Below are 19479 nucleotides of genomic sequence, written 5' to 3' on the forward strand. Positions count from 1 at the left end.
AAGAGTACACGTCTCAGGATAACAAACGAAGGCAGGAGGACATCACGGGTCGAAGCAGTCCAGGGTCGTCTGGCACGGGCATACTAGGGTGGCCTCTCTCAGGCCTCAGGCGTAGCACAGGCTCAGCAGGAGAACATCAGACACCGACCTCAAACAGACTTCAGTCAACGGCAGGGGTCATCACAGGTTGATGCAGTCCAGGGGCATCTGGCATGGGCATATCAGGGCGGCCTATCTCTCAGGCCTCAGGCATAGCACTGGCTCAGCAGGAGAACATCAGACACAGTGAATAAGTAAAGAAAGTGTAGTCAGCTTACCGGTCGGCAATGAAATCCCCAAGCCTGCCAACGCCCAGCACGGATTGTGGTGAGCATCCACATCAATTAGGAACATCAGACACACACCCCGGACAGACGTTTGACGATGGCAGGAGTCATCATGGGTTGATTCAATCCAGGATCCTCTGGCATGGGCATACTAGGATGGCCTCTCTCTCAGACTGGTCTAACTGAGGTCAGTGATTGTTTCTCTCAGGCCTCAGGCATAGCACAGGCTCAGCAGGGGGAACATCAGACACCGATCCCAGAAGGACGTCATCACTGGGTGGACCTCAGGGCATTGGCAGAACATCGGGACACAGGCAGGGCATCAGGAATACAGACTGGACACCAGGAACATGTACTGGACATCAGGCAGGACATCAGGACAACAGGCAGGATATCAAGACACCAAGCAGACAGGACTCGGATCTCAGATAGAGCATCGGCACACTAGCATTGGACTCCAGACATCTGGCAGTGATCTACAGGCTCTGGACATCAGTTTGTGGACATCAGGCCGCAGTCATCAGGCTCCGGACCACTGGCAGCGATCGGCAGACTCCGGACATCGGGCAGGGAAGCAGAGGATCTGGACATCTGTCGGAGGACATCAGGCACAGCACATCTGGAAGAGGTCGTCAGACACCAGACATCAGACCGTGGTCATCAGACTCCGGACGAGAGGCCATGGTCATCAGGCTCCGGACATCTGGCAGCGACCTAGAAAGGATCCCAAGTGGTCTGGTGCAATCCCCACCGGGTTAGACTGGAACCGGCCAGGGATTGCACCGAATAACCAGCTGAGTACAGAGTAGCAGAAACTCAGCGGATACCCCAGACTCCTACTTCCAAGATGAACCCAGGTTAAATCACAGCAAGTCAGGTAGCAAAGAGTCACAGTCACTGGGCACAGGGTTCAAGACACGGAAGGACCTCAGGAACATCACTCAGGACATAGTTCAGACAGGGTCAGGTAAAGGAACAGATCCAGTATTCAGGAAACAAGACACAGCAGGAAACAGGTACTAGGCAAGACTCCAAACATTAACACAGGGACCACGATTTTCTGCCTCCTGGGAGGGCTGACAGGAACAAGGGCCAGGATTTTCTGCCTCCTGGGAGGGTGGACAGGAACAAGGGCCAGGATATTCTGCCTCCTGGCAGGCAGCAAGACACAGTTCACACAAGGACAAAGAGCAACAGCTCCCCCAAAACTGATCAGAATCAAAGCAGGAGCTGAACACACAAACTCACATAGCTAGGTTCAGGAACTCAATGTGAAGCTCTAGCCACACCCCACAGGGCAAGGAACTTTTATATAGCAGCTGCCTCATAGCGATACGCTGGAGCAGCAATTGTAGCACACACCCATTCCTCATAAAAGCAGGGGAGGTGTGGCCGCGCGCACCCTAAGCAAAGCCAGACAGAAATCAGCAATGCAAAGGACACCTGGCGAGAGCTGCAAGCCTGAACACACGTGGTAAGCCATAGACAATGCAGAGAACCTATAAACCCATGGATAGCTTTCCACAGTGGCAGCCAGGGACCGCACCAGTGGGTGGTCATGCAAAGCAGCGGAGCCACGCACGCATGCACGGCTACGCAGCGAGGCAGGGAACTGAGCAGCATCCATAACGGTAACACACAACAAGTATCCCTGATAGGAGGAGAGGAGCAAAGGGTTAATGCAGAGACATGCAGAGTAATGCCGGGGAAGCAAAGTACAAACACACCGGCGTTACATACACATGCGACTCCGCTCCGTACACTTCGTACACACGCGGCTCCTCTCCATCCATCTCATACACATGCAGCTCCCGCTCCATACACTTTGTACACATGCGGCTCCTCTCCATCCACCTCATACACACGCGGCTCCGCTCTGTACACTTCATACACACGCAGCTTCTCTCCAGGTCCGCTTTGTACACAAACGGCTCCGCTCACCTCGTACACACACGGCTGCGCTCCATACACTTCATACACACATGGCTCCACTCCGTACACCCTGTACACACACAGCTCCACTCCGTACACTTTGTACACACGCAGCTCTGCTACATCCACCCTGCAAACCCCTCCTGACCCCACACATAAACTTACCCTCATGCAGCACTATGACAACCAGCACAGCAGAGTCCTGCATACACAGACGCTCCTGATCATATGACTCTTCACTCCTCCCCTCCTGTGACCTCATCACTGGTCCTGTGCACATCAGGCTAATTGCAGCCTGGCAGCCAATGAGCGGCTGTAGGTCCGTGATCGGGCCCTTAAGCACTCTGGGCCCGTTGCAGCGGCGAGTGCTGCGACCGCGGTAGTCACACCCCTGCCTGTAATAATATCCTCCATCCTGTAATAATGTCCCCCATCTTTGCCCCTATCATGTAATACCATCTTGAAATGATGTTCCCCATCCTGGCCCCTATCCTATAATAATATCCACCATTATGTTATAATGTCTCCATCCTTTTAATAATGTCCTCCATTTTGGCCCACATCACCTAATAATATTGCTCATCGGCCCCTTTCCTGTAATAGTGTCACCGTTCTGTAATAATGTTACCATCCTGTAGTAAAGTGCGACATCCATTTTTAAAATAAAATAAACAAACAAAAAGATTCTTCTCACCTGTCCCCTCTCCCTTGACAAGTAGCGTCCTCTTTCTTCTCTATAGATAGCGCCGGGGGCACATCGGAGATTTCTCTCCTCAATATATGTCATGAAGTGGAAAGGAATTAAAAAAAATCAACGGGAGATTAAGGAGGAGTTCTATAAACAAAAGCCACTGACAATAGTTCTGCTCTATCCATGATATTCCACTTTTTCCACATTCTTCTTGCAAGACTCTCCACAAGGATTAGACAAAGATAGTAAGAAGAAATAGAAAAATAATATATGGTACATAATTTGTGTCTTTTTGCAGATATTTGTCATCTTGGAAAGAAGAATAAAATTTGTTAGCCAATATGGATACAGCTGAGGATTTACTGCTGATATTTAGAGACTCACGTTGGCCAATAATGATGATATGGGAGCGAATTAACCATGCATACTCATCGGATTCTCCCCCTGTGGACTGGGGGCTTCAAAAAGAGGACTCTGGCTTCCAACACTGGTATTTTAAATCCCACAATGAAAAATATACTGTGTTCTGGGACTCTGAGCACTCCTATTGGAAGGTGAAAACCCCTTTTGGACCAAGTCTATATTTCATCGGACCTCTGTTTATAGACAAATCAAAGAAAGGATTAAAAGTTCCTCCCTGCTTTACTGTCATTGATTCAGATACTGATATTTTATTACCTGTCAGGTATTTTAAAGTGCTGGACAAAATATGTCAAATTTCAAATACTGTTGTTAATGAAACCTTTTACTTTGAGCAATGGTGAATAAAAATTATACTTTCGTTTAGTCAGCATTGCCACCGGTGTCAAACCCGACATTGATGAAATGTGTAAATTTGTATTCCTTTTACTTGCAAAAGTGGTGACATTTTTATGCGGCAACAAATTTTAGTGTGATATGAAACAAGTGCCATTTAGAAAACATTAAATAAAATAGAAAGGAAAAATGTAGCCCTTAGCAAAGCCATGGGTGGAGTGACCAATGACTTGGTTTGTAGGGCAAGCATGGGTTAAAAATAAATATGGGTAGAAGCAGGGCTATGTGGGGTCAATGATTTACAGGGGTTGGACAGTGAGGAGGGGGATATTTACATTTAAGCAGGGTTTCTGTTTGAGAAGGGGTGTTGGATGATGATGTCATTGGGTGATTTCGGCAAGTGGTGGTGAGGGGGTTCTCGGAGTTGGTGGCAAAATTGTGGTGGTGGTGGGGTTGTACATCAGGTAGATGGTAACCCCCCCTTTATGTTTGGATTTTGGTTAATTGCCTGGAGGATTTTGGGACTCTACCGCGTGGGGTCCCTTGGTGTTGGCATTACGGAAAAAAATTTCTGGCAACAAAGGTGCCCCCGAGCCTGTGGCCGCGGCTGGGGGTAACGCTGGATGGTTAATTACTGGTTTCCGCCAGGTTTTGGAGCTTCAAGAAGCGCCTTACTAAAAGTTATTTATTGCAATATCTGTTGATAAAAGGCCAATTTATCCAAAGAAAAAGGTGTTACAAGTGTTCATTTCGGGGAAGGGGTGTTCCGTGGGAGTGGGAAGGGGTTGTAAAAAGGGAGGTTGATATAAAAGGGGGTCATTTGGAAGGATGAGTCTACAGTACTGTAGTCATGACCTTTCACGTGTCAGCACAGAATGACTGTTCAAACCAAGTACAGGTGTTCCGTGGACGTGACTGGCTTTTTGTTAAATTTATGTAATTGTCTGCACAGCAATTTGGGAGCTGCCTGCTTTTTTCCTGCACTCTTCTACCAGACCAGACTAGTAGCATATGCTGCAATGTATTACATGTGGACCTGAGGTCTGTGTGGAAACTCCTCTATATGCACAAGCACATAAGCTACAATTGGTCTGTGTGTGGTCCACTATGCACACAACTGCACGCAAACCAACAAAACATTTCTGTAAATGTACTGTTATGCAACACCTGCTAAGTCCTCAGCCCAATGTAAATGCTGCCACTAGTCACTCCACAGTCTAATGTAAAAGTACTCCACACTAATCTTAATAGTAAAACAAAGCCACAAAAAGAGGACTAAAAATTCTCCAAAAATTCAAGAATTAATACAGCATAAAAGGGATGGCAGTGCTTACCTGCACATTTCTCTGAACAAATACATGCTCAGGATGCAGCAAACTCATGTACTAAAGATGGTGGCAAAACAGGTGCAAAATACTGATAAGACAACCACTCACAACCTACCAATTCATGGAGGGGGTGACTGCTTAGTATATGATTGCACAGAAGAGGCTTGTATAGGGCGCTGGTACAGCCTATTAGTGACACCCATACTATTAGATCAGGTGGGCTGCCCAGCACTATCTAGATGCATTCCATTTGACCCCAGTTTACAAGACTTAACGTGCTGGGTCTGGCTTCACCCTGAAAAATAAAGTGCAAAAAATATATAAATATGTGCGGCACTGGTCGATATTTTGGCCAAGGTATGCAAGCTCGTAACCCACATCAAGAGTCCTCACACTAAGAGCGAAATATAGACTGGTTCACAGCACCTCAATAAACAAGTGGATATATAGGTTCATTATACCCATCCTTGAGCGCATGTCCTATCCAGGGAGTCCTTCTTGGAAAATTAAAGTCCAAAATAATCAAAAAACAGCACTTCACACATTGGTGAAAAGAAACTTCACATTTAATCCGCCTACTGTGGCAATGTTTCGATTACAATGATAAAGATCATTGCGATTGAAACGTAGCAACAGAAGGCGGATTAAATGTGAAGTTTCTTTTCACCAATGTGTGGAGCGCTGTTTTTTGATTATTAGGGTCCTCACACTTAGTCCTAACACTAAACTTAATAGCACAGCCAAAAAAGAGGACTAAAAATCCTCCAAAAATTCAAGAATTCTAGTGTTAGGACTAGCAAGTGTGAGGACCCTTGGAGCGGGTTGCGAGCTTGCATATCTTGGTCAAATATTTATATGTATTTTTTGCACGTTATTTGGTCTTGCAAACTGGGATGTCTGTTCACATGGGATACATTTAGATAGTGCTAGGCAGCCCACCTGATCGAATAGTGTGGGCATCACTAATAGGCTGTAAACCAGATACTGTGCATTACCAATGTGTTAACAGCGCCCTATATAAGCAGCTTCTGTGCAAACATATACTAAGCAATCACCCCTCCATGAATTGTTAGGTTGTGAGTGGTTGTCTTATCAGGATTTTGCACCTGTGTTGCCGCCATCTTTACTACACGGGTTTGCTGCATCCTGATAATGCATTTGTTTCTGACCAGTATGACATGTCCTTGGACCCTCCCTACCAAGCCAATCAACAGCTGTAAAGGGGGCTTTACACATAGCGATATCGCTAGCAATATTGCTAAAGCGTCACCGATTTTGTGACGCAGCAGCGATATTGCTAGCGATATTGCTAGCGATATCGGTATGTGTGATACTTACCTCCGACCGGCTCCCCCGCTGGTTATCGGTGATCGCGCGAGATCGGCCGGGTCCATTTCTCGTCGGCTGCTACCCACAGGCTTCCTGCTGGCACCGACGAGCGACGCGTGGATGCGGGTGGAGGACGTCATCATCGCCGCGTCTGAAAGGTAAGTAACGACCGCTGCTGCGTCGCTGCATCACTAGTGAGATCTGCCTGTTTGGCAGCTCACTACCGACCATTTAGCCATGCACCAGCGATCCTGACCGGGTCGTATCGTTGTCGGAATCGCTGGTGCATCGCTAAATATAAAGGGGCCTTAACCCGCCAGCACTGACCACAACTCCTTTCATGCTGATCTTCATAGTAGGAATGCGTTCATATAGATAAGCAGGCAGCACACAGATATAACCTTGAAAGGAGGCAGAGAAAAAATCCCATGCATTGATGATCCTTTCAAAGATAACAAAGATAAAAACCCTGGATCCATTCAGTTCAGAGAAGTGAACAATGCATTTATTCTCTGCTTTATTGTATGACATGGAAATGTTGGTCAAACTTTAAAGCCCCCGTTACACACTGCGATATCGCTAGCAATATCGCTGTAAAGTCACCGATTTTGTGACGTTGCAGCGATATTGCTAGCGATATCGCTGCATGTGATACTTACCTCCGACCCGCCCCCCCGCTGGTTATCGCTGATCGCGCGAGAAGCTGCTGGACCATTCCTCGTCGGCCACTTCCTGCGGCGCTTCCTGCTGTGACGATGAGCGACGCGTGGAGCCGGGCAGGAGGACGCAGGATCGCCGCGTCTGACAGGTAAGTAGCGATCCCCATCCCCTGCGATGTTGCTGGTGAGATCTGCCTGTGTGGCAGCTCACTAGCGACCACCTAGCAATGCACCAGCGATCCTGACTGCGTCATATCGCTAGTCGGGATCGCTGGTCCATCGCTAGGTGCAACGGTACCCTTAGACATTTTTGAACCCTTATGTTGAAAAAAGAGAATGGACCGCTCCTCCAAACATCATACAGTACATTGATCTAATGCCTCTAGGCAAAAATATATATACAGTTGTGGCCAAAAGTATTGACACCCCTGCAATTCTGTCAGATAATATTCATTTTCTTCCTGGAAATGATTGCAAACACAAATTCTTTGGTATTATTATCTTCATTTAATTTGTCTTAAATGAAAAAACACAAAAGAGAATGAAGCAAAAAGCAAAACATTGATCATTTCACACAAAGCTCCAAAAATGGGCCAGACAAAAGTATTGGCACCCTCAGCCTAATACTTGGTTGCACAACCTTTAGCCAAAATATCTGCGACCAACCGCTTCTGGTAACCATCAAAGAGTTTCTTACAATGCTCTGCTGGAATTTTAGACCATTCTTCTTTGGCAAACTGCTCCAGGTCCCTGATATTAGAAGGGTGCCTTCTACAAACTGCCATTTTTAGATCTGTCCACAGGTGTTCTATGGGATTCAGGTCTGGACTCATTGCTGGCCACCTTAGAAGTCTCCAGTGCTTTCTCTCAAACCATTTTCTAGTGCTTTTTGAAGTGTGTTTTGGGTCATTGTCCTGCTGGAAGACCCATGACCTCTGAGGGAGACCCAGCTTTCTCACACTGGGCCCTACAATATGCTGCAAAATTTGTTGGTAGTCTTCAGACTTCATAATGCCATGCACACGGTCAAGCAGTCCAGTGCCAGAGGCAGCAAAGCAACCCCAAAACATCAGGGAACCTCCGCCATGTTTGACTGTAGGGACCGTGTTCTTTTCTTTGAATGCCTCTTTTTTTCTCCTGTAAACTATATGTTGATGCCTTTGCCCATCAAGCTCTACTTTTGTCTCATCTGACCAGAGAACATTATTCCAAAACGTTTTAGGCTTTTTCAGGTAAGTTTTGGCAAACTCCAGCCTGGCTTTTTTATGTCTCGGGGTAAGAAGTGGGGTCTTCCTGGGTCTCCTACCATACAGTCCCTTTTCATTCAGACGCCGACGGATAGTACGGGTTGACACTGTTGTACCCTCGGACTGCAGGGCAGCTTGAACTTGTTTGGATGTTAGTCGAGGTTCTTTATCCAACATCCGCAAAATCTTGCATTGAAATCTCTTGTCAATTTTTCTTTTCCGTCCACATTTAGGGAGGTTAGCCACAGTGCCATGGGCTTTAAACTTCTTGATGACACTGCGCACGGTAGACACAGGAACATTCAGGTCTTTGGAAATGGACTTGTAGCCTTGAGATTGCTCATGCTTCCTCACAATTTGGTTTCTCAAGTCCTCAGACAGTTCTTTGGTCTTCTTTCTTTTCTCCATGCTCAATGTGGTACACACAAGGACACAGGACACAGGTTGAGTCAACTTTAATCCATGTCAACTGGCTGCAAGTGTGATTTAGTTATTGCCAACACCTGTTAGGTGTCACAGGTAAGTTACAGGGGCTGTTAATTACACAAATTAGAGAAGCATCACATGATTTTTCGAACAGTGCCAATACTTTTGTCCACCCTCTTTTTTATGTTTGGTGTGGAATTATATCCAATTTGGCTTTAGGACAATTCTTTTTGTGTTTTTTCATTTAAGACAAATTAAATGAAGATAATAATACCAAAGAATTTGTGTTTGCAATCATTTTCAGGAAGGAACTGAGTATTATCTGACAGAATTGCGGGGGTGTCAATACTTTTGGCCATGACTGTAGGTCAACAAGAGGTTCATTTCGATTAGACTGTATGAAGCCCACTGCCACGTCACGGCGAACCTCTCAGTGAGTCCTAACTTTTGTTGCTGCTTGTATATTCTCGCTGCTGTGGTGGTTAGCGCACGACTTCGCTCCTTTAAGGCAACAAAAGTTAGGATCCACTGAGAGTTCGCCGTGACATGGCAGTGGGCTTCATACAGTCTAATCAATGTTAAACTAAGAACCTCATGTTCAGTTATTTATATTTTGCCTAGTTTCATTAGATCAATGTATGATTTTTTGGAGGTGGCGTCCATTCTCTTTTTTTGAGCATTTTTTAAACCTTAGCACATGTTTTATCAGCTGTGTAATCGACAATTGTATCCGGTTTCAAAACTGCATAGTACAGATGTAAGAAATGCATTGTGTACACGAGGCTGAAATGCTTTTGTTCAGATGCAAATGCCCTTTGTTGATGCTAAACATTGCAGTTGTTTTTGGGACCTTTTCATCCCCTTTTCTTGATGTGCTTATGGAATAACAACAAACATTTGACAAACACTTTTCTCACTATGGACTCAGTACAGACAGAACAATGAAATAATTTAAGAAAACCTTATAAAGAGCATGGAAAGTTATTTGTGGCTCCACGTGATATGCCGTAAATGTCCAATAGTTAGCTGACCCTCTGTATGGAGCCTGCCTATGGCTAGTTTTGCACACAATGTTTTTCAGAAAATACCCAGTGTTCTTTTGATGCTTTGCTGAAATCCATGCACATAAAAAATAAGCAAATAAACAATTCAGATATATGGAACAAAGTTTTAGACATTTCTTAGACGTAACTGCCACCTGTCATTATACTCTTAAGGTACCGTCGCACATATCGACTCACCAGCGATCCCGACAATGATATCAATGTGTCAGGATCGCTGGTGAGTCGCTATGTGATCGCTGGTGAGCTGTCACACAGACAGCTTCACCAACAATCAGCACAGCGACGCCGAGCGCGCGGCGTCGCTGTGCTCGTTAGTTACCAGCACGCTGATGCAGGAAGCTGGTAACTAACGTACACATCGGGTATCTAAGGGACGTGCATGACATTATACACAGGTGACATTATACACAGGACCTCTGTATACAGTCATGGCCAAAAGTATTGACACCCCTGCAATTCTGTCAGATAATACTCAGTTTCTTCCTGAAAATGATTGCAAACACAAATTCTTTGGTATTATTATCTTCATTTAATTTGTCTTAAATGAAAAAACACAAAAAGAATTGTCCTAAAGCCAAATTGGATATAGTTCCACACCAAACATAAAAAAGAGGGTGGACAAAAGTATTGGCACTGTTCGAAAAATCACGTGATGCTTCTCTAATTTGTGTAATTAACAGCACCTGTAACTTACCTGTGGCACCTAACAGGTGTTGGCAATAACTAAATCACACTTGCAGCCAGTTGACATGGATTAAAGTTGACTCAACCTCTGTCCTGTGTCCTTGTGTGTACCACATTGAGCATGGAGAAAAGAAAGAAGACCAAAGAACTGTCTGAGGACTTGAGAAACCAAATTGTGAGGAAGCATGAGCAATATCAAGGCTACAAGTCCATCTCCACAGACCTGAATGTTCCTGTGTCTACCGTGCGCAGTGTCATCAAGAAGTTTAAAGCCCATGGCACTGTGGCTAACCTCTCTAGATGTGGCCAGAAAAGAAAAATTGAGAAGAGATTTCAATGCAAGATTGTGCGGATGTTGGATAAAGAACCTCCACTAACATCCAAACAAGTTCAAGCTGCCCTGCAGTCCGAGGGTACAACGGTGTCAACCCGTACTATCAGTCGGCATCTGAATGAAAAGGGACTGTATGGTAGGAGACCCAGGAAGACTCCACTTCTTACCCCGAGACATAAAAAAGCCAGGCTGGAGTTTGCCAAAACTTACCTGAAAAAGCCTAAAACGTTTGAAGAATGTTCTCTGGTCAGATGAGACAAAAGTAGAGCTTTTAGGGCAAAAGCATCAACATAGAGTTTACAGGAGAAAAAAGAGGCATTCAAAGAAAAGTACACGGTCCCTACAGTCAAACATGGCGGAGGTTCCCTGATGTTTTGGGGTTGCTTTGCTGCCTCTGGCACTGGACTGTTTGACCGTGTGCATGGCATTATGAAGTCAGAAGTCAACCAACAAATTTTGCAGCATAATTTAGGGCCCAGTGTCAGAAAGCTGGGTCTACCTCAGAGGTAATGGGTCTTCCAGCAGGACAATAACCCAAAACACACTTCAAAAAGCACTAGAAAATGGTTTGAGAGAAAGCACTGGAGACTTCTAAGGTGGCCAGCAATGAGTCCAGACCTGAAACCCATAGAACACCTGTGGAGAGATCTAAAAATGGCAGTTTGGAGAAGGCACCCTTCAAATATCAGGGACCTGGAGTAGTTTGCCAAAGAAGGATGGTCTAAAATTCCAGCAGAGCATTGTAAGAAACTCATTGATGGTTACCGGAAGCAGTTGGTCGCAGTTATTTTGGCTAAAGGTTGTGCAACCAAGTACAGTCATATGTAAAAGTTTGGGCACCCCTATTAATGTTAACCTTTTTTCTTTATAACAATTTTGGTTTTTGCAACAGCTATTTCACTTTCATATATCTAATAACTAATGGACTCAGTTATATTTCTGGATTCAAATGAGGTTTATTGTACTAACAGAAAATGTGCAATCTGCATTTAAACAAAATTTGACCGGTGCAAAAGTATGGGCACCCTTATCATTTTCTTGACTTGAACACTCCTAACTACTTTTTACTGACTTCCTGAAGCACTAAATTGGTTTTGTAACCTCATTGAGCTTTGAACTTCATAGCCAGGTGTATCAAATCATGGAGAAAAGGTATTTAAGGTGGCCACTTGCAAGTAGTTCTCCTATTTGATTCTCCTATGAAGAGTGGCATCATGGGCTCCTCAAAACAACTCTCAAATGATCTGAAAACAAAGATTATTCAACATAGCTTTTCAGGGGAAGGATACAAAAAGTTGTCTCAGAGATTTAACCTGTCAGTTTCCACTGTGAGGAACATAGTAAGGAAATGGAAGAACACAGGTACAGTTCTTGTTAAGCCCAGAAGTGGCAGGCCAAGAAAAATATCAGAAAGGCAGAGAAGAAGAATGCTGAGAACAGTCAAGGACAATCCACAGACCACCTCCAAAGACCTGCAGCATCATCTTGCTGCAGATGGTGTCACTGTGCATCGGTCAACAATACAGCGCACTTTGCACAAGGAGAAGCTGTATGGGAGAGTGATGCGAAAGAAGCCGTTTCTGCAAGCACGCCACAAACAGAGTCGCCTGAGGTATGCAAAAGCACATTTGGACAATCCAGTTACATTTTGGAAGAAGGTCCTGTGCACTGATGAAACAAAGATTGAGTTGTTTGGTCATACAAAAAGGCGTTATGCATGGAGGCTAAAAAACACAGCATTCCAAGAAAAACATTTGCTACCCACAGTAAAATTTGGTGGAGGTTCCATCATGCTTTGGAGCTGTGTGGCCAATGCCGGCACCGGGAATCTTGTTAAAGTTGTGGGTCGCATGGATTCAACTCAGTATCAGCAGATTCTTGACAATAATGTGCAAGAATCAGTGACAAAGTTGAAGTTACGCAGGGGATGGATATTTCAGCAAGACAATGATCCAAAACACCGCTCCAAATCTACTCAGGCATTCATGCAGAGGAGCATTTACAATGTTCTGGAATGGCCATCCCAGTCCCCAGACCTGAATATCATTGAACATCTGTGGGATGATTTGAAGTGGGCTGTCCAATGCTTAGCGACCATCAAACTTAACTGAACAGGAATTGTTTTGTAAACAGGAATGGTCACAAATACCTTCATCCAGGATCCAGGAACTCATTAATAGCTACAGGAAGCGACTAGAGGCTGTTATTTTTGCAAAAGGAGGATCTACGAAATATTAATGTCACTTTTATGTTAAGGTGCCCATACTTTTGCACCAGTCAAATTTTGTTAAAATGCAGATTGCTCATTTTCTGTTAGTACAATAAACCTCATTTGAATCCAGAAATATAACTGAGTCCATCAGTTATTAGATATATGAAACTGAAATAGCTGTTGCAAAAACCAAAATTGTTATAAAGAAAAAAGGTTAACATTAATAGGGGTGCCCAAACGTTTACATATGACTGTATTAGGCTGAGGGTGCCAATACTTTTGTCCGGCCCATTGTTGGAGTTTTGTGTGAAATGATCAATGTTTTTTGCTTTTTGCTTCATTCTCTTTTGTGTTTTTTCATTTAAGACAAATTAAATGAAGATAATAATACCAAAGAATTTGTGTTTGCAATCATTTTCAGGAAGAAACTGAATATTATCTGACAGAATTGCAGGAGTGTCAATACTTTTGGCCATGACTGTATATAGCATACAGTGCATAGTGTCAGTGTATAGGTAACATTAACTCACCAGTGACGTCTCCAGGTGAAGTCCTTCATCCTTGCTTTTCACCTTTCATCCAGCACAGATCGCATTCACGTCTTCCAGCCAGGGCTCGTCTCTGCAGGAAATAACACAGTTATCTAGAGCTCCGCTTGCAGAACACATTAATTATTTTTTCCCAAGTTCTACATTACATCACATGAAGAAAAAAAGGTGACATAGTGTCGCTCTGCACAGTAGCAGGACCGCCCCCCCCATTTAAAACAGTATACTCAAAAAATAAATACATCACTGCAGTAATAATATCCCTTAATTAGCCCCTATGGTAATAATATCCCCCATCCTGACCCCCGTGTGTCTCATTCCTGGCATCAGCCATATGTTCTCCCATCCCACCCTCATGAGAATTCATTCTGCTCCATATGATCTCCCCATTCTGACCCTTATGATCTCCCTATCCTGCCCCATGATCCTGTGCGATCTGTCTCCAATCATGCCACGTATCTCCATTCTGCCTCGAGTCTCACATTGTGCCCCCTCCTGTGTCTCACTGTCACATTCTGCCCCCATGTCCTGCATTCAGCCCCGCATCCAGCATTCTGCCCCAGCGTCTAGCATTCTGCCCCAGTATCCAGCATTCTGCCCCCGTCTCTCAGTCTGCCCCAGCGTCCAGCATTCTGCCCACAGCGTCCAGCATTCTGCCCCAGCATTCAGCAATCTGCCCCAGCATTCAGCAATCTACCCCAGCGTTCAGCATTCTGCTCCAGTCTCCAGCAATCTGCCATAGCATTGAGCAATCTGCCCCATGTCCAGCAATCTGCCCCAGCGTTCAGCAATCTGCCCCAGCATCCAGCATTCTGCCCCAGCATCCAGCATTCTGCTCCAGCGTCCAGCATTCTGCCCCAGTCTCCAGCATTCTGCCCCAGTCTCCAGCATTCTGCCCCCATCTCTCAGTGTGCCCCAGCGTCCAGCATTCTGCCCCAGCGTCCAGCATTCTGCCCCAGCATTCAGCAATCTGCCCCAGCATTCAGCAATCTACCCCAGCGTTCAGCATTCTGCTCCAGTCTCCAGCAATCTGCCATAGCATTGAGCAATCTGCCCCATGTCCAGCAATCTGCCCCAGCGTTCAGCAATCTGCCCCAGCATCCAGCATTCTGCTCCAGCGTCCAGCATTCTGCCCCAGCATCCAGCATTCTGCCCCAGTCTCCAGCATTCTGCCCCAGTCTCCAGCATTCTGCCCCATGTCCAGCAATCTGCCAAGGCATTCAGCAATCTGCCCCATGTCCAGCATTCTGCACCATGTCCAGCAATCTGCCCCAGTGTTCATCATTCTGCCCCATGTCCAGCACTCTGCCCCATGTCCAGCAATCTGCCCCAGCGTTCAGCATTCTGCCCATGTCCAACATTCTGCCCCCATGTGTCTGTCTCCCCCGGGCCCCCTGGATCGCCGCTCTCAAAAATTAAAAAAAAAAAAGTTCTTCTTACCTGGCCGCGGTCCAGCGGCGGGCGACGCTCGCGCTCCCTCCACACTGCAGTGCGCTCTAGCCAGCGACTGACAGTGACGTCAGACGCCGGCGACATGCGTGCTGCGGCTGACATCAGCTGCCAACCTCCTATTGGCTGGCGTGTTATGAATGGGTCACCGAGGAGGAACAACAAAAAGCTAAGTCCCAGAAAACCAGAGAAGTTGGTAACTATGCAGATTGCAGATCCCTGATCTTAACCACACAACTAACAGTAGCAGTGGAGCGTTCCTACGATGTTCCTAGATGCCTCATCACTGCCGGAGGACTACATAAACCTAAAGCAAGTAAAGGGAAAACTAACTGCCCCAGAGCAGACCCCAAAGGAATAGACAGCCCCCACACATGTATTGACGGTGAAGCAAGATGAAAACATAAACACAGGCAGGAAAATAGGCTGAGCAAACGATGGGGCCCAACTAACTATAAAGAACAGGAAAGGAAAGACACTGTCTGCAATCTGCCAAAAAACCCTACAAAATAATGTCCAACACTTCTGATAACAAAATTAACCCTGAAGTCACTAGACTTCTCCCACTATATCAGCACTCTGAAATATTCTGAGACAGAGCAAAAAGAGGCCAATCTAATAAGGGACTAAAAAGCAAATTGGCAAATACAGATAAATAAGAGTGGAAATTCAGCACAGCCCAGCTGGGGCTGGCTGAACACACAAAAAACTGAATAGACCAACAAAATCAAGTGTGAACATTAGCAAAAACACTTAGCTTTGAGAAGGCTGAAACAGAGCTGAAAACCAAGACCTGAGCAGCCTGAAGCAATCACCAGCACTGACTTAGGGCATCGGCAGTCTTAAATCCAATCTAAGATTCCTGAGATCCAATCGTCATCATCACCATCAGGTGGTGGATCTCCACTGACCAAATCAGCCTCACCACCTCCTGTCACCACCAGAGGGAGTCTGGAAGGCGAACTCACCACTGGTGGACCAGAGAATGAACTCACAACACTGGCGGCTATTAACTATTGACGTGCGGGCCGGCGGGCCCACATTGTCACTAGCGTTTAGCTGCGGCAGCGCCGAGGGCCCGGTTTACCTACCAGTAGGGGCCCGGTGACCAGGGGAGACTGGGCCCGATGCGGGCCCCCTCTACCCACCGGGCCCCATACGCCAGTCAGGGCAGTAATGCCCTGATGGCGGCCCTGGGTGTGCATTAAGGCAGTGGTCCCCAACTTTTTTTGCACCAGGGACCGGTTTCAAGCAAGACCATTCTTCCATGGCCCGGCAGGGCGGGGATGGAGGTGTGGCAGGGGCGGGGCTTTGGTCATAAGGGGGCGAGGCTATGGACGCAGTTGTAGTGTAGCAATGCATACTTATAATTAAATAACATTTATAATGTGACTCAACTCACCATAGGTTTTGAATGAGTGCTCCATCACCCCCTTCTCCCCATCATTGCCTTCACCCCATCACTGCCATCTCTCCATCATTGCCTTCAATCCATCACTGCTGTCTCCCCATCATTGCCTTCACCCCATCACTCCCTTCTCCCCATCATTGCCTTCACCCCATCACTCCCCTCTCCCCATCATTGCCTTCACCCCATCACTGCTGTCTCCCCATCATTGCCTTCACCCCATCACTCCCTTCTCCCCATCATTGCCTTCACCCCATCACTGCTGTCTCCCCATCATTGCCTTCACCCCATCACTGCTGTCTCCCCATCATTGCCTTCACCCCATCACTCCCTTCTCCCCATCATTGCCTTCACTCCATCACTGCTGTCTCCCCATCATTGCCTTCATCCCATCACTCCCCTCTCCCCATCATTGCCTTCACCCCATCACTCCCTTCTCCCCATCATTGCCTTCACCCCATCACTGCCGTCACCCCATCATTGCCTTCACCCCATCAGTCCCGTCTCTCCATCACTCCCCTCATGGCCTTCTCATGTCCCCATCTCCTCCAGGGCCAGGCTACACACACACACACACACACACACACACACACACACACAGACACCACCTCTCTCCTCTCACCTGTCGCAGCATCGCCCGCGCTTCCTCGCTCTGACACAGCAGCGGCCGCGCTCTCCTCTCTGTGTCAGTCAGAGACAGGAAGCGTGGGCGGCGGGCAGGAAGCTGGACGGGTCCTTGCAGCTCCACTCCTGCTATTCCCTCTTGCAGGCAGCGGAGCTGCTTGGATTGCTCCATGGCCGCCGCTAAGAACTGCTGCACGCCGCCCCAGCCCCCGCTACGCCACTGACCGCCCCTGGCTCCCCTTGTGTCCGCGGACCGGCAAGGGCACTGCAGCGGCCCGGTGCTGGGCCGTGGACTGGCGGTTGGGGACCCCTGCATTAAGGGATGGGGAAGTGTTAGTGCTGATTATGGTGCATGCAGATGCCCAGCATCTGGGGCAGGCACGACTATGTCTGTTGCTGGGGCGCAAGAAACATGCCCATCCATGACACAAGTTCATGTGACACTTTGCAGGTATGCACTGTACACCACTTTTGAAGCCTGAGCAGTGCGAACAGGTGGTCAGTTGGTTAGCAGATAATGCTTCCAGCAGGCTTGGCCGCACCACCCTATCTCCAACATGGTCCAGTCTCACCAACCTAAAGTCTGGATCACTTAATCCCCCTTCCTCCCACCATGTTGAGTCCCAGGAGACTAGTGATCCCACACTAGGACACTTCCAGGAGCTGTTTACTAGAGTTCAGAGAATATGTTTGGGTCCCTGCTTATTTGGCAAGCTATAGCGCTTACCGAATAAGCTACAGTAGGAACACGGATACATAGAGTGCAACGGCTGATCAGCTGATCGGCGCTGCAGCTGCATGTGTCGCTGCTATGTCACAGTCACAGCACATGCATGGAGAGACCAACAAAGATGGTGAGTGGTGATGACGCCATAGTCAATGCAACTATCCCGCTTCTCTACCCACGTAAACAGTCATTGCTCACAATTAAACATAAAGCTTTGCATGATATCCAGGTGGGGCTGGAGGAAGACATAACACAGGGATTGTAGCCAGCCCAGCCGCATCTCTGCTCAGCATGGATTGGGTAAAAATGAGGAGGTGGACACTGAGGAGGAGGAGGAAATGGAAGAATGGGAGCTGATGGCTAGTGCAACAGAGGCTATTAGCCATACAACCTTCGTCCCATCTTTCCTACATGGATTGGCTGAGGATGGGATTGAGGAGGAGGAGATGGAGAGTTGTCGTCATGGTGAAGACAGGGAAGAGTTGACTGTATGGAGCTTGTCACATATAGCTGACTTTATGTACCGCTCCTTTCCAGTGACCCTTGCATTACATTCATCTTGGCCAAAAAAGAGTACTGGTTGTTCACCCTGCTAGACCCAGTCTACAAGGATAACTTTGCATCTCTTCTTCCTGAAGTGGAGAGGTCTCCAAAAATGGTGCTTTGAGGCCAACCAGTTGTTGCCTTTCAGGGGTCTATGTATGACCCTCTTCATAATTTCTGTCTGGCTTTTCACTTTCTGTAAAGCCTTTATGACTGTATAAGTACATCAACTACACTCTCAACATTTTTTAGTTCAAAATGTTGTTATGGATTCAATGACTCATCTGTACAGTTAAACATTGCTTATTAGTGCATTACGGTGGTATGTAAAACATGCAAAAAGTGAAAAGAATAGTTCCGGATTAGATTACGCAACCATACAATACTACGCACTTTATGTCACTTTTTTGTTTAACCGCAGAAAAAAGTGTTTGAAAATTTTACTTGTTTCTGACCAATACACTATTCTGTGCACCAGGGTACTTTTTTGTGATATCCCTAACATGCGTCTTGGGGGCCTTTTAGACCCCCATGCTTACTTTTTTGCTATTATCTGCAAAATTACTTATTCTAGAATTTTGAAACTCCAGGTAATCCTCAAGTATGTCGTTGTTGGTAATATCCAGTTGTTCATATAATTTTTTTCATAGGCATTTCGGTGTAACAATGCTTTTTTGGTGAAAACCACATCTGCACGGATTGGGGGCCTTTTAGGCCCCCATGTATTTTTTATCATGTTCTCAGTAGTGTTTGTGTCTCAAGTTACTTTATTTGTATTCAGTAATGCTGGTGGAGGGGCCAGGGTGTGGATAATGCCATATGAGGATGTCATGTGATTTTTGGAGGGAGAGATAAGGCCATGACATCATCTCAGGTCCTTCTGAACACAGTAATGAGCTGTGTAGAGAGTAAAGGCCGTTTTACATTTAGCGATGCACCAGCGATCCGACCAGCGATCCCACCCGGTCAGGATCGCTGGTGCATCGCTAAATGATCGCTAGTGAGCTTCCACACAGGAAGATCTCACAGTGATGCAGCGGATGATACTCACCTTTCACACACAGCGATCCAGACGTCCTCCCGCCCGCGTCCAGCGTCGCTCGTCTCACACAGCAGGAAGCCGACGACGAGAAATGGAGCCGCCCGATCTCGCGCGATGAGCGACAGACAGCGGGGGAGCTGGTCGGAGGTA

General features: G+C 46.6%; 1 long non-coding RNA gene across 1 annotated transcript in view; it reads left to right on the plus strand.

The window, feature by feature from the left end:
• The window catches only part of LOC141056757 (uncharacterized), a 32111-nt gene extending 28376 nt beyond the window's left edge, over positions 1–3735 (plus strand). Inside the window, exon 2 of the long non-coding RNA XR_012221928.1 lies at positions 3248–3735. This is a non-coding gene — a long non-coding RNA (uncharacterized lncRNA). The remainder of the gene's footprint in view (positions 1–3247) is intronic.
• Positions 3736–19479: the final 15744 nt, after the last annotated feature.

This window comes from Dendrobates tinctorius, unplaced genomic scaffold (genome assembly GCF_039654945.1).
Source record: "Dendrobates tinctorius isolate UK_male_01 unplaced genomic scaffold, ASM3965494v1 ptg000199l, whole genome shotgun sequence".
Taxonomy (NCBI): domain Eukaryota; kingdom Metazoa; phylum Chordata; class Amphibia; order Anura; family Dendrobatidae; genus Dendrobates; species Dendrobates tinctorius.